Source organism: Bombina bombina, chromosome 2 (genome assembly GCF_027579735.1).
Source record: "Bombina bombina isolate aBomBom1 chromosome 2, aBomBom1.pri, whole genome shotgun sequence".
NCBI lineage: Eukaryota > Metazoa > Chordata > Amphibia > Anura > Bombinatoridae > Bombina > Bombina bombina.
In genome coordinates this window covers 1,198,767,944-1,198,783,216 of record NC_069500.1, presented here as the reverse complement: position 1 = coordinate 1,198,783,216, position 15,273 = coordinate 1,198,767,944, and positions in this window count along the sequence as shown.

Genomic DNA, 15,273 nt, shown 5'->3' with positions numbered 1-15,273 from the left:
CTGCCGTTCAGAAATGGAAATAAACAATTCTGATATATTTAATTATTTTTATTTGATATAATTAAATGTTTTAAGAACAATTCAAAATTTCAAAAACAATAATTAATATCCACGGTTAAAACAATACTTCATATTCCAATTCTAAAACAATACACATTCACTTCCAACTATAGTTGCTTTTTCAGCCATACACACACTCAAACACTCCCTAAAACAATATAGTAAAAAAGGTTATAAAAACAATACATGCAAGTTTGAGTAGAAGTCACAAACCAGAAGGAGCAATATATTCCCAAAAGGGATCAACAGGTAATATCGTATATTCCTGATAAGAAAGTTGTGCACAGTATGTTTAAACAAGTCCGCTACAGCAAGGTAAGGTGCTAGGTATTAGTATCCTTAAAATTGATTAGCCCCCAAATGCAAACAGCCGTCTGTATTTTTTCACCGGCGCTGTATTCAATTTGCACCAAACAAGGGGTAGTCCGTGAGACTTCAGTCTTTTACTAAGATCTTCGTTACTGTCCTGTATATTTAGAGGCTATCCGCCTTCTTACCGTTAACGTTACTCCACTGTATTTCAGCCGTCCTGCTGCAAACAATTGACCGCACACCGGCGGCTTCCAAGACTCCTACGTCACCTGGTATCCGGAACCTCCAGGTGAATCAGACTTGCGCAAGTCTATTTACGAGGTGTAGGAAGACCTCTAATCCTGATTCTTGTGGCCGCTCTTTAGTACTTACACAGTACGCGGTTAAGATCCTTCAGTCTTTGTTTATCAAACTTGTAGCAGAAAAAGGCAATTTTGTTTATATAGTGACAGGGTAATTCTTCTACGCGTTTCAACCCGTGTGGGTCTTTATCAAGATACTTTACCCTGCATCTGTGCTTTCTTAAAAACCCCGCTGTAGCTTCTGATTTGTCAGTTGTTCATTTCCTTCCAGTTTGCATTAAATGTGGGAATCAATACAGACACATGCTTCATCAATTGCAAACCACTTCACACTCATAAACCAATTCATATATATACATAGACTATTACCATTTAGAATACAACAAATTAATATCCATAATAAAATACTATTCTAAAATCTTAAATTTAATAAATTTAAAAATTAATTAAAAAATATTTAAGAAAAAAGGATTATCAAAAAACATATCTAAAATTAACCTAAGGGGGAGGTTATATATTTTCAAATACTAATGATCACTATCACATGGCATGAAAAGTAAACAATAAATATTCTAACAACCGGTAAGTTTAGTGGTGTATATGGGCAAACAAAATATAAATAATCAATCTGATAAAAATTGTATTTTAGAGGCTCATTATAGGAAGATATTATAACAATTAAATAATCAATCTGATAAATATAGTATTTAGAGGCTCATTTTAAGAAGATATTAAAATAAATTGTAATATAATACACATAGAAAATTACATTAAAAATTACATTAAAAAAGGGGCCAATTCTAGTTCTGAGTTGAGGCCATTGGGGTACAATGTATTAAAATGATAAATTAACTCAGCTTCTCTCTTTAAAAGTTTATTTTCAAAATTGCCCCCCCTCCAGTCCTTCCTTACCAAACACAACCCCCAAAATGTGAGATCCTTGATGTTATTTTTATGTGTCTCTCTAAAATGTTGGTATAAATGTGTATCCAACTTCCCCTTTTCAATATTCCTTAGATGTTCCCTAACCCTATCTCTCAGCATCCTAGTTGTTTCCCCAATATAAAAATAATTACAAGAACATTGTAACATGTACACTACACCCTTACTATTGCACCTAATTATATCCTTGATCTTATATTCTTTGTCCATACCTGGGATCACTACATCCTTCTTTTTAATCCCATTTCTACAGGCTTTACAAGTGACACAGGGAAAGAAGCCTCTTATTTCTTCTCCTTTTAGATCCTTATCTTTCAGGGGTCTTTCTTTTTTCCGTTTAAATTCGCTAGGGGCTAAAATTGTTTTAAAATTTTTTGTTTTTTTATACACAATCCTTGGGTATGGGGGGAGCTTGTCTCCAATCACAGGATCATTTTTTATAAGGTGCCAGTGCTTTCTTAGGATTTTCCTCATTACCCCATGATCCTCACTATATGTGGTGATAAATGGAACATCTATCATTTCTCTGTTCTCAAATTTTCTATTTTTATATTCCAAAAGGGAATTTCTCTCTGTGTCCCTAGCCCTTGTGATAGCTGCTTTAATATTTTTCTCCTGATAGCCTCTATCTCTAAACCTATCTTCCAATATGCATATAACTAAAACCCATTTTAAGCCCACGGATGCAAATAACTACATCCACGCTACTAGCTGCCACTATAAGAAATGGATAGATAATATTCCGGTTGGCCAATGCCTAAGGATTCGAAAAAACTGTTCCAGAATAATGGATTTCGAGGAACAAATAGAAATATTGGAAGATAGGTTTAGAGATAGAGGCTATCAGGAGAAAAATATTAAAGCAGCTATCACAAGGGCTAGGGACACAGAGAGAAATTCCCTTTTGGAATATAAAAATAGAAAATTTGAGAACAGAGAAATGATAGATGTTCCATTTATCACCACATATAGTGAGGATCATGGGGTAATGAGGAAAATCCTAAGAAAGCACTGGCACCTTATAAAAAATGATCCTGTGATTGGAGACAAGCTCCCCCCATACCCAAGGATTGTGTATAAAAAAACAAAAAATTTTAAAACAATTTTAGCCCCTAGCGAATTTAAACGGAAAAAAGAAAGACCCCTGAAAGATAAGGATCTAAAAGGAGAAGAAATAAGAGGCTTCTTTCCCTGTGTCACTTGTAAAGCCTGTAGAAATGGGATTAAAAAGAAGGATGTAGTGATCCCAGGTATGGACAAAGAATATAAGATCAAGGATATAATTAGGTGCAATAGTAAGGGTGTAGTGTACATGTTACAATGTTCTTGTAATTATTTTTATATTGGGGAAACAACTAGGATGCTGAGAGATAGGGTTAGGGAACATCTAAGGAATATTGAAAAGGGGAAGTTGGATACACATTTATACCAACATTTTAGAGAGACACATAAAAATAACATCAAGGATCTCACATTTTGGGGGTTGTGTTTGGTAAGGAAGGACTGGAGGGGGGGCAATTTTGAAAATAAACTTTTAAAGAGAGAAGCTGAGTTAATTTATCATTTTAATACATTGTACCCCAATGGCCTCAACTCAGAACTAGAATTGGCCCCTTTTTTAATGTAATTTTTAATGTAATTTTCTATGTGTATTATATTACAATTTATTTTAATATCTTCTTAAAATGAGCCTCTAAATACTATATTTATCAGATTGATTATTTAATTGTTATAATATCTTCCTATAATGAGCCTCTAAAATACAATTTTTATCAGATTGATTATTTATATTTTGTTTGCCCATATACACCACTAAACTTACCGGTTGTTAGAATATTTATTGTTTACTTTTCATGCCATGTGATAGTGATCATTAGTATTTGAAAATATATAACCTCCCCCTTAGGTTAATTTTAGATATGTTTTTTGATAATCCTTTTTTCTTAAATATTTTTTAATTAATTTTTAAATTTATTAAATTTAAGATTTTAGAATAGTATTTTATTATGGATATTAATTTGTTGTATTCTAAATGGTAATAGTCTATGTATATATATGAATTGGTTTATGAGTGTGAAGTGGTTTGCAATTGATGAAGCATGTGTCTGTATTGATTCCCACATTTAATGCAAACTGGAAGGAAATGAACAACTGACAAATCAGAAGCTACAGCGGGGTTTTTAAGAAAGCACAGATGCAGGGTAAAGTATCTTGATAAAGACCCACACGGGTTGAAACGCGTAGAAGAATTACCCTGTCACTATATAAACAAAATTGCCTTTTTCTGCTACAAGTTGGATAAACAAAGACTGAAGGATCTTAACCGCGTACTGTGTAAGTACTAAAGAGCGGCCACAAGAATCAGGATTAGAGGTCTTCCTACACCTCGTAAATAAACTTGCGCAAGTCTGATTCACCTGGAGGTTCCGGATACCAGGTGACGTAGGAGTCTTGGAAGCCGCCGGTGTGCGGTCAATTGTTTGCAGCAGGACGGCTGAAATACAGTGGAGTAACGTTAACGGTAAGAAGGCGGATAGCCTCTAAATATACAGGACAGTAACGAAGATCTTAGTAAAAGACTGAAGTCTCACGGACTACCCCTTGTTTGGTGCAAATTGAATACAGCGCCGGTGAAAAAATACCGACGGCTGTTTGCATTTGGGGGCTAATCATTTTTAAGGATACTAATACCTAGCACCTTACCTTGCTGTAGCGGACTTGTTTAAACATACTGTGCACAACTTTCTTATCAGGAATATACGATATTACCTGTTGATCCCTTTTGGGAATATATTGCTCCTTCTGGTTTGTGACTTCTACTCAAACTTGCATGTATTGTTTTTATAACCTTTTTTACTATATTGTTTTAGGGAGTGTTTGAGTGTGTGTATGGCTGAAAAAGCAACTATAGTTGGAAGTGAATGTGTATTGTTTTAGAATTGGAATATGAAGTATTGTTTTAACCGTGGATATTAATTATTGTTTTTGAAATTTTGAATTGTTCTTAAAACATTTAATTATATCAAATAAAAATAATTAAATATATCAGAATTGTTTATTTCCATTTCTGAACGGCAGTAGTTTGGATATCATCCCCCTTAGTCTGATCTAATCCCCACAGAGGAAAGTATAATTTGTTACATATCCACTGAATCTCCTGCTTTAAGCGCCCACTTTTTTTAATAAGCTATTAAATGGTTATTAACTATTTAATAGCTATTGTACCTAGTTAAAATAAATACCAAGTTACCTGTAAAATAAATATAAAACCTAAAATAGCTACAATGTAATTATTAATTATATTGTAGCTATCTTGGGCCTAGATTTGGAGTTCGGCGGTAGCCGTCAAAACCAGCGTTAGAGGCTCCTAACGCTGGTTTTGGCCGCCCGCTGGTATTTGGAGTCAGTGATTAAAGGGTCTAACGCTCACTTTTCAGCCGCGACTTTTCCATACCGCAGATCCCCCTACGCCATTTGCGTAGCCTATCTTTTCAATGGGATCTTTCTAACGCCGGTATTTAGAGTCGTTTCTGAAGTGAGCGTTAGAGCTCTAACGACAAAATTCCAGCCGCCTGAAAATAGCAGGAGTTAAGAGCTTTCTGGCTAACGCCGGTTCATAAAGCTCTTAACTACTGTACCCTAAAGTACACTAACACCCATAAACTACCTATGTACCCCTAAACCGAGGCCCCCCCACATCGCCGACACTCGATTAAAATTTTTAACCCCTAATCTGCCGACCGCCACCTACGTTATATTTATGTACCCCTAATCTGCTGCCCCTAACCCCGCCGACCCCTGTATTATATTTATTAACCCCTAACCTGCCCCCCACAACGTCGCCACCAGCTACTTAAAATAATTAACCCCTAATCTTCCGAACGCAAAGCGCCGCCACCTACGTTATCCCTATGTACCCCTAATCTGCTACCCCTAACACCGCCGACCCCTATATTATATTTATTAAACCCTAATCTGCCCCCCACAACGTCGCCGACACCTGCCTACACTTATTAACTCCTAATCTGCCGAGCAGACCTGAGCGCTACTATAATAAAGTTATTAACCCCTAACCCGCCTCACTAACCCTATCATAAATAGTATTAACCCCTAATCTGCCCTCCCTAACATCGCCGACACCTAACTTCAATTATTAACCCCTAATCTGCCGACCGGAGCTCACCGCTATTCTAATAAATGGATTAACCCCTAAAGCTAAGTCTAACCCTAACACTAACACCCCCCTAACTTAAATATAATTTACATCTAACGAAATAAATTAACTCTTATTAAATAAATTATTCCTATTTAAAGCTAAATACTTACCTGTAAAATAAATCCTAATATAGCTACAATATAAATTATAATTATATTATAGCTATTTTAGGATTAATATTTATTTTACAGGCAACTTTGTAATTATTTTAACCAGGTACAATAGCTATTAAATAGTTAAGAACTATTTAATAGTTACCTAGTTAAAATAATAACAAATTTACCTGTAAAATAAATCCTAACCTAAGTTATAATTAAACCTAACACTACCCTATCAATAAAATAATTAAATAAACTACCTACAATTACCTACAATTAACCTAACACTACACTATCAATAAATTAATTAAACACAATTCCTACAAATAAATACAATTAAATAAACTAGCTAAAGTACAAAAAATAAAAAAGAACTAAGTTACAGAAAATAAAAAAATATTTACAAACATAAGAAAAATATTACAACAATTTTAAACTAATTACACCTACTCTAAGCCCCCTAATAAAATAACAAAGCCCCCCAAAATAAAAAATTCCCTACCCTATTCTAAATTAAAAAAGTTACAAGCTCTTTTACCTTACCAGCCCTGAACAGGGCCCTTTGCGGGGCATGCCCCAAGAATTTCAGCTCTTTTGCCTGTAAAAAAAAACATACAATACCCCCCCCCAACATTACAACCCACCACCCACATACCCCTAATCTAACCCAAACCCCCCTTAAATAAACCTAACACTAATCCCCTGAAGATCTTCCTACCTTGTCTTCACCATCCAGGTATCACCGATCCGTCCTGGCTCCAACATCTTCATCCAACCCAAGCGGGGGTTGGCGATCCATAATCCGGTCCAGAAGAGGCTCCAAAGTCTTCCTCCTATCCGGCAAGAAGAGGACATCCGGACCGGCAAACATCTTCTCCAAGCGGCATCTTCGATCTTCTTCCATCCGGAGCGAAGCGGCAGGATCCTGAAGACCTCCAGCGCGGAACATCCATCCGGACCGACGACTGAACGACGAATGACTGTTCCTTTAAGGGACGTCATCCAAGATGGCGTCCCTCGAATTCCGATTGGCTGATAGGATTCTATCAGCCAATCGGAATTAAGGTAGGAATTTTCTGATTGGCTGATGGAATCAGCCAATCAGAATCAAGTTCAATCCGATTGGCTGATCCAATTAGCCAATCAGATTGAGCTCGCATTCTATTGGCTGATCGGAACAGCCAATAGAATGCGAGCTCAATCTGATTGGCTGATTGGATCAGCCAATCGGATTGAACTTGATTCTGATTGGCTGATTCCATCAGCCAATCAGAAAATTCCTACCTTAATTCCGATTGGCTGATAGAATCCTATCAGCCAATCGGAATTCGAGGGACGCCATCTTGGATGACGTCCCTTAAAGGAACAGTCATTCGTCGTTCAGTCGTCGGTCCGGATGGATGTTCCGCGCTGGAGGTCTTCAGGATCCTGCCGCTTCGCTCCGGATGGAAGAAGATCGAAGATGCCGCTTGGAGAAGATGTTTGCCGGTCCGGATGTCCTCTTCTTGCCGGATAGGAGGAAGACTTTGGAGCCTCTTCTGGACCGGATTATGGATCGCCAACCCCCGCTTGGGTTGGATGAAGATCTTGGAGCCAGGACGGATCGGTGATACCTGGATGGTGAAGACAAGGTAGGAAGATCTTCAGGGGATTAGTGTTAGGTTTATTTAAGGGGGGTTTGGGTTAGATTAGGGGTATGTGGGTGGTGGGTTGTAATGTTGGGGGGGGGGGTATTGTATGTTTTTTTTTACAGGCAAAAGAGCTGAAATTCTTGGGGCATGCCCCGCAAAGGGCCCTGTTCAGGGCTGGTAAGGTAAAAGAGCTTGTAACTTTTTTAATTTAGAATAGGGTAGGGAATTTTTTATCTTGGGGGGCTTTGTTATTTTATTAGGGGGCTTAGAGTAGGTGTAATTAGTTTAAAATTGTTGTAATATTTTTCTTATGTTTGTAAATATTTTTTTATTTTCTGTAACTTAGTTCTTTTTTATTTTTTGTACTTTAGCTAGTTTATTTAATTGTATTTATTTGTAGGAATTGTGTTTAATTACTTTATTGATAGTGTAGTGTTAGGTTAATTGTAGGTAATTGTAGGTAGTTTATTTAATTATTTTATTGATAGGGTAGTGTTAGGTTTAATTATAACTTAGGTTAGGATTTATTTTACAGGTAAATTTGTTATTATTTTAACTAGGTAACTATTAAATAGTTCTTAACTATTTAATAGCTATTGTACCTGGTTAAAATAATTACAAAGTTGCCTGTAAAATAAATATTAATCCTAAAATAGCTATAATATAATTATAATTTATATTGTAGCTATATTAGGATTTATTTTACAGGTAAGTATTTAGCTTTAAATAGGAATAAGTTATTTAATAAGAGTTAATTTATTTCGTTAGATAAATATTATATTTAACTTAGGGGGGTGTTAGTGTTAGGGTTAGACTTAGCTTTAGGGGTTAATCCATTTATTAGAATAGCGGTGAGCTCCGATCGGAAGATTAGGGGTTAATAATTGAAGTTAGGTGTCGGCGATGTTAGGGAGGGCAGATTAGGGGTTAATACTATTTATGATAGGGTTAGTGAGGCGGATTAGGGGTTAATAACTTTATTATAGTAGCGCTCAGGTCCGCTCGGCAGATTAGGGGTTAATAAGTGTAGGCAGGTGTCGGCGACGTTGTGGGGGGCAGGTTAGGGGTTAATAAATATAATATAGGGGTCGGCGGTGTTAGGGGTAGCAGATTAGGGGTACATAGGGATAACGTAGGTTGCGGCGGTTTACGGAGCGGCAGATTAGGGGTTAAAAAAAAATGCAGGGGTCAGCGATAGCGGGGGCGGCAGATTAGGGGTTAATAAGTGTAAGGTTAGGGGTGTTTAGACTCGGGGTACATGTTAGAGTGTTAGGTGCAGACGTAGGAAGTGTTTCCCCATAGGAAACAATGGGGCTGCGTTAGGAGCTGAACGCTGCTTTTTTGCAGGTGTTAGGTTTTTTTTCAGCTCAAACAGCCCCATTGTTTCCTATGGGAGAATCGTGCACGAGCACGTTTTTGAGGCCGGCCGCGTCCGTAAGCAACTCTGGTATCGAGAGTTGCATTTGCGGTAAAAATGCTCTACGCTCCTTTTTTGGAGCCTAACGCAGCATTTGTTTGAACTCTCGATACCAGAGTTAATTTTATGGTGCGGCCAGAAAAAAGCCCGCGGAGCGTTAACAGACCTTTTACCGCCGAACTCCAAATCTAGGCCTTGGGGTTTATTTTATAGGTAAGTATTTATTTAGTTTTAAATAGGAATAATTTAGTTAATATTATTAATATTATTTAGATTTATTTTAATAATAATTAAGTTAGAGGTGTTAGAGTTAGATAGGGTTAATATTGTTAATATAGTTATTATATTATATATATTAACTATGTTAACGCTAATATAATTAGGGTTAATATAGTTAATATAGGTGGCGGCGGTGTAGGGGGATTAGATTAGGGCTTAATATATTTAATATAGGTAGCGGCGGTGTAGGGGGATTAGATTGGGGGTAATACATTTATTATAGGTGGCGGTGGTGTAGGGGGATTTAGATTAGAGGCAAAAGAGCTGATTACTTTGTGACAATGCCCCGCAAAAAGCCCTTTTAAGGGCTGGTAAAAGAGCTGGTTACTTTAGGGCAATGGCCCGCAAAAAGCCCTTTTAAGGGCTGGCAATAGAGCTGTTTAATTTGGGGCAATGCCAATCAAAAAGCCCTTTTCAGGGCTATTTGTAGGGTTAGACTTAGGTTTAGTGGTAGGAAATTTTAATATTTTAGGGGTTAATTAATTTAATATAGGTGGCGGCGGTATAGGGGGATTAGATTAGGGGTTAATAATTTAATATAGGTGGCGGCGGTATAGGGGGATTAGATTAGAGGTTAATTAATTTAATATAGTTGGTGGCGGTATAAGGGGGATTAGATTAGGGGTTAATTAATTTAATATAGGTGGCGGCAGTATAGGGGGATTAGATTAGGGGTTAATAATTTTAATATAGGTGGCGGCGGTGTAAGGGGGTCAGATTAGGGGTTAATAATTTTAATATAGGTGGCGGCGGTGCAAGGGGGTCAGATTAGGGGTTAATATAGTTCAAATAGGTAGCGGCGGTGTAGGGGGCTCACATTAGGGGGTAATATATATCAAATAGGTAGCGGCGGTGTAGGGTGCTCACATTAGGGGGTAATATAGTTAAAATAGGTAGTGGTGGGGTAGGGGGCTCACATTAGGGGGTAATATAGTTAATAGGTAGCGGCGGTGTAGGGGGCTCACATTAAGGGGTAATATAGTTAAAATAGCTAGCAGCGGGGTAGGGGGCTCACATTAGGGGGTAATATAGATAATGTAGCTGGCGGCGGGGTCCGGGAGCGGCGGTTTAGGGGTTAATATATTTATTGTTAGGAGTGAGAGGGGGGATTGCGGATAGAGGGGTATACGTGTCGGGCTATGTTTGGGAGGCGTGTTAGACAGTACGGGTGATTTAATAACTTAGTAAGGTTTTTTATGCTGCGGCAGTTTCTAAAGTGCCGTAAGTCACTGGCGACTCCAGAAATTTGTACTTACGCAGATTTCTGGACATCGCTGGTTTGTCAGACTTACGGCACTTTAGCATCTGACGGCGCCGTATATGTGATAGCTCGAGTTGCGAGCTGAAACTACGGGCGGCGCAGTTTTCCACGCTTGCGCTGAAACCTGCGCCGTATATCGGATCGTGCCCCAGGTCAGCTAAGGGCACTTTACCATAACTCAGAGCTAGCAAATATGGGAGTAGTGTTCTTATATGGTGGCAGATCCTTAGTATAGAAGATAGTGGTAGTATATAACCCAGATAGGCTTTGTAAGCATGAAGTACTGCCCAAACACTCAGTATGTTGCTCTGCCTCGGTCACAGGCAGCTCAATAGGATGCTGGGCACCTCTTGGTAAGTTATTGTCTATGATAAGGACTATAGTCCCTCTTTCATGCATAAAATCAGAATGGTAGTATAATATCATAAAGTGGATCTCTATAGACCAGTTGTGTAGGAGCTCTGAGTCAAACTATATATCTCAAATAATGCACAATATCTACTGTGGCGCTAATACCTAGGTAAACATATTAAACCTGGCATAATGCTCACTTAATTCTTTGAGATGATATGAGATAATACTGGAAAGATAAATATATATGGTTGTAACCAGAATTTAGTAAGTTAGGTGAGAGGTAAGCTTAGACTGTAATAGGGGGGGTTCTTAATATTAAGGCATGAAATATAGTAAGGGAAAAATATTGATGTCAAATAGCCATATATCAGTCCACATGTTGCAATCAGAAAGTTACCCTACTCCAGATCTATCAAATGCCGGCATCTCACAAGGGTGCAAGAGTTCAGTCCAGTAAACCAGAAGAGGTATAGCCAGCCAAATGCGGTAGTGTCGATTCCCCTCAAACCTCTATGTGAAGTCTCGGAGATATTATGGCACTGCAACAGCGGTAGTAGGCAAATTTTCTCAGCATTCGCTCTAGGGGGATCATGTACAGCGAGGTGGAATTCAAAGTCCTCACTGACGGCAGCTGCACAGTGCTTTCTATGTGCAGTCGCTTCATCCGGTTGAACTCCAAGGCACCTGAAAGTGGGTAAGTCTTGCTGGCTGTGATGGGGAAGTATCCTTCCGACGGTCCGGGACAACCAGCATTGAGGTTACTGCATCAGTAGATCTCAGTTCAACATCGGAACCTATTACTTGAGACTCTCCATTTGCAGGCACACTGACTCCCTCTGCTGTCTCCGGACACCATCACAGAGAGCTTCTCAGTCTCACATTGGATCATGCAACTAGTGTCCAGGACCTTATTAATGGTCAGGGAGGTAAGTGGCTGATACCGGGGCCCCAAAGCATCGCCACCCCCATAAGCTATCTTTGCATGAGTAGGTTCTTCGTCCAGCGGCCTGGGGTGGAAAGCAGCATGCCTTTTGATAGGTTTTTAGCAGATCGCTGAACGCTTGTAAAATTAAGTCCGTCATCTTCACAACTCTATAGACAAATGTTTATGGCAGGTGTATATAATAGAAAAAAGGTGCTCTCTCAGAACTTAATAAAGACAGAGATCCGAGGACACTCTGCCGGGGGGTTGAATAGGTGGCCGCAACCTCCAGTAGTCTCAGTGCAATGTAGTTGTCAATAAACTCAGAAATTTTAACTGCTTTCAGATGGGCTTTTTCATCTGTATCAAATTCTCTAGTTGTTTCTGCCTGATGAGAGGTGTAAGATTTTGGAAAGATTATTCTTTAGGTCTGTAGCAGCTAGCAAAAATGCAAGCTGTTATGGCCGCCGCCCGGAAGTTCCCCCTTTTAACATGGTTTTTAACATGTGTATATTCGTTTAATGTGTTTTTGAATAGAAATACTTGAATTTCTAATGTTCTTTACTTAGAATTTTTTTCTTTTTAAATATATATATTTCTATATATATTTGTATATACAATATGTATCTATGTATATTTCTATAGCTGTATATATTCATATAGATATATAGGTATAGACATTTTTTTTACAAAACAATAATCATATGTAATATGTATAGAAATATCTGTTTAAAAATAAAAACAACATTATCTTCTATGTGATGAACATAGGAATTTCACGTTTTTTCAAACGCACCTTTTGGCTTTAGTGCAGTTGGTCGGGTTAGAGAGCGAGTGATAATTAATAAGAATTTTTTCCTTGCATCCTGTAGAAGTCTATGGGGAGAAGAAGCTAGTGCGGTTGTGGTATCTGAAGTCCTGAAGTTAGTGCGCCTGAGTTTTTCGCTCACGCTTTAAACTTGTAACACATGTGCTAAATAGGGATGGGCGAATGTTTACATAACATTCTAACGTTCGAATTTCGAATGTTTACATAACATTCTAACGTTCGATTTTCGAATGTTCGGTTTCGAATTTTACGATTACATTCGAAAATATTCTTTTAGAAAAATTCGAATTTAGATTGTAATAGTATTTCTAATGCTTTTTCTTTAAATGTAATATTCGAATTATGCAATATTCGAATTCGAAAAATTTGAATTTATATTCGAATTCGAAAAATTCGAATTTATATGTTTGTAATAGTATTTCTAATGCTTTCTTTAAATGTAATATTCGAATTATGCAATATTCTATATGGAAACATTCGAAATTATATATTTGTATCTATTATGTATCAATTTACTAGATTCCCTCCCTACCACATGAACTATTGAACTTCTGAACAGTATTTGTTAAATAGAATGTTAAATTCGAAATTTCGAATGTGGACATTCGATATAATTATAAACATTCGAATTCGAAAGTGACATTCGAAAACTGTAAATAACATTCGATTTTCGAATTTTTAAGAATATTCGTTCTTATCGACATTCGGATTTAGAATTCGAATGTCGGTAATAACATTCGTTCTACATTCGAAATTCGAAAATTTACACATTCGCCCATCCCTACATATTACATTGTGCAGGTGACATCAGTCTGTATCTGAGCTCTCTCAGTAACACAAAGATGCTTTTATCCAACTTATCTGTTGTGTTTATTGTTTCTCTGTATTCAGTGTGAGTGATTATTGTGATTATATCTTACAGATGGTTTATATTATGTTTTATTATTACAATTACTGTAGAAATAACTACAGGAATTTCCCAATAGTAATTGTCGATAACTATTTCTCTTTCAATCCTCAGCCTCCTGTGGACAAATTGTCACTGTGTAACCTGGACAAAGTGTCACCATCACATGTAAAGCCAGTAGTGACATATATAACAGGTTAGCCTGGTACCAACAGAAACCAGGACAACCTCCCAAGCTTCTTATCTATTGGGCAAAAAAGCAGAGCCACAGGGACCCCAGACCGGTTCAGCGGCAGTAGTGGGTCTGGTACTAATTACACTCTCACAATCAGCAGAGTGCAAGCAGAAGATTAGGGATGGGCGAATGTTTCTAAAAATTCGAAATTTAAAACAAATTTTATACATTCGTTCGTTCAAATCGAATTTTGAATGTTTATATAACATTCTAACATTCTATTTTCAAATTTTCGTTTTTGAATTTTTCAATAAAATTCAAAAATATTCGTTAGAATAATAGAATGTTTAGCTATGTATTCATTCAATTTTGAAATGTAATATTCGAAATTGAATGTGACATTCAAATTCGAAATAGTATTTTTAGCCTACAACTGTGTTTAATAAATGTAATATTCGAATTCGAATGCTACATTCGAATGTCACATTCGAATTTGAAATAGTATTTCTAGTCTAATACTGTGTTTTAAATGTAATATTAGAATTAAAATGTGACATTCGAATTCGAAATAGTATTTCTAGTCTAATACTGTGTTTTTAAATGTAATATTCGAATTCGAATGTGACATTCGAATTCGAATGTGACATTCAAATTCAAAATAGTATTTCTAGTTTACAACTGTGTTTAATAAATGTGATATTTGATTCGAATGTGATATTCGATTTGAATGTGACATTCGAATTCAAAATAGTATTTCTAGTTTAATACTGTGTTTTATAAATGTAATATTCAAATTCGAATCTGATATTCGATTTGAATGTGATATTCGATTTGAATGTGACATTCGATTCAAACGTGACATTCTAATTGGAAATAGTGTTTCTAGTGTTTCTAGTCTACAATTGTGTTTTATAAATGTAATATTCGAATTCGAAAGTGACATTCAAATTCGAAAGTGATATTCGAATTGCGAATGTGACATTTGAATTGCGAATGTGACATTTGAATTGCGAATGTGACATTTGAATTGCGAATGTGACATTTGAATTGCGAATGTGACATTCAAATTCGAATGTGACATTCGAAAACTGTAAATAACATTCGAAAATCGAATTTTTAAGAATATTCGTTCTTATCAACATTCTATTATGTAAATCGAATTTCTACAATAACATTCGTTCTAACATTCGAATTCGAATATAAACACATTCGCCCATCCCTAGTGCTAAACCACCCAGGCTCATATTTTACTTTGAGCTGAGTTAGCGCTCGACCAAATTTTTTTTTATTAGTGCACCACTTGTAATCTGGACCTTAATGTATAAATAAATATCTCTTTTAATCTGTTCCCATGCAATAGTGGGGACATTTTATGAGCAACAATATCTACAACACAGCATAAAACCTGAATGTATGATAATTGGATTTTCATGTAGTGTGAACATTTTTAGAGCAAATTGTGAAACCTTTGGAAAGACATGCTAGCAACATTACAATATAACTACATGAGATTACTATAAAAATAAATGCAAGCTTTAAAAACACACAGGTAACAGTAATTTATTTCT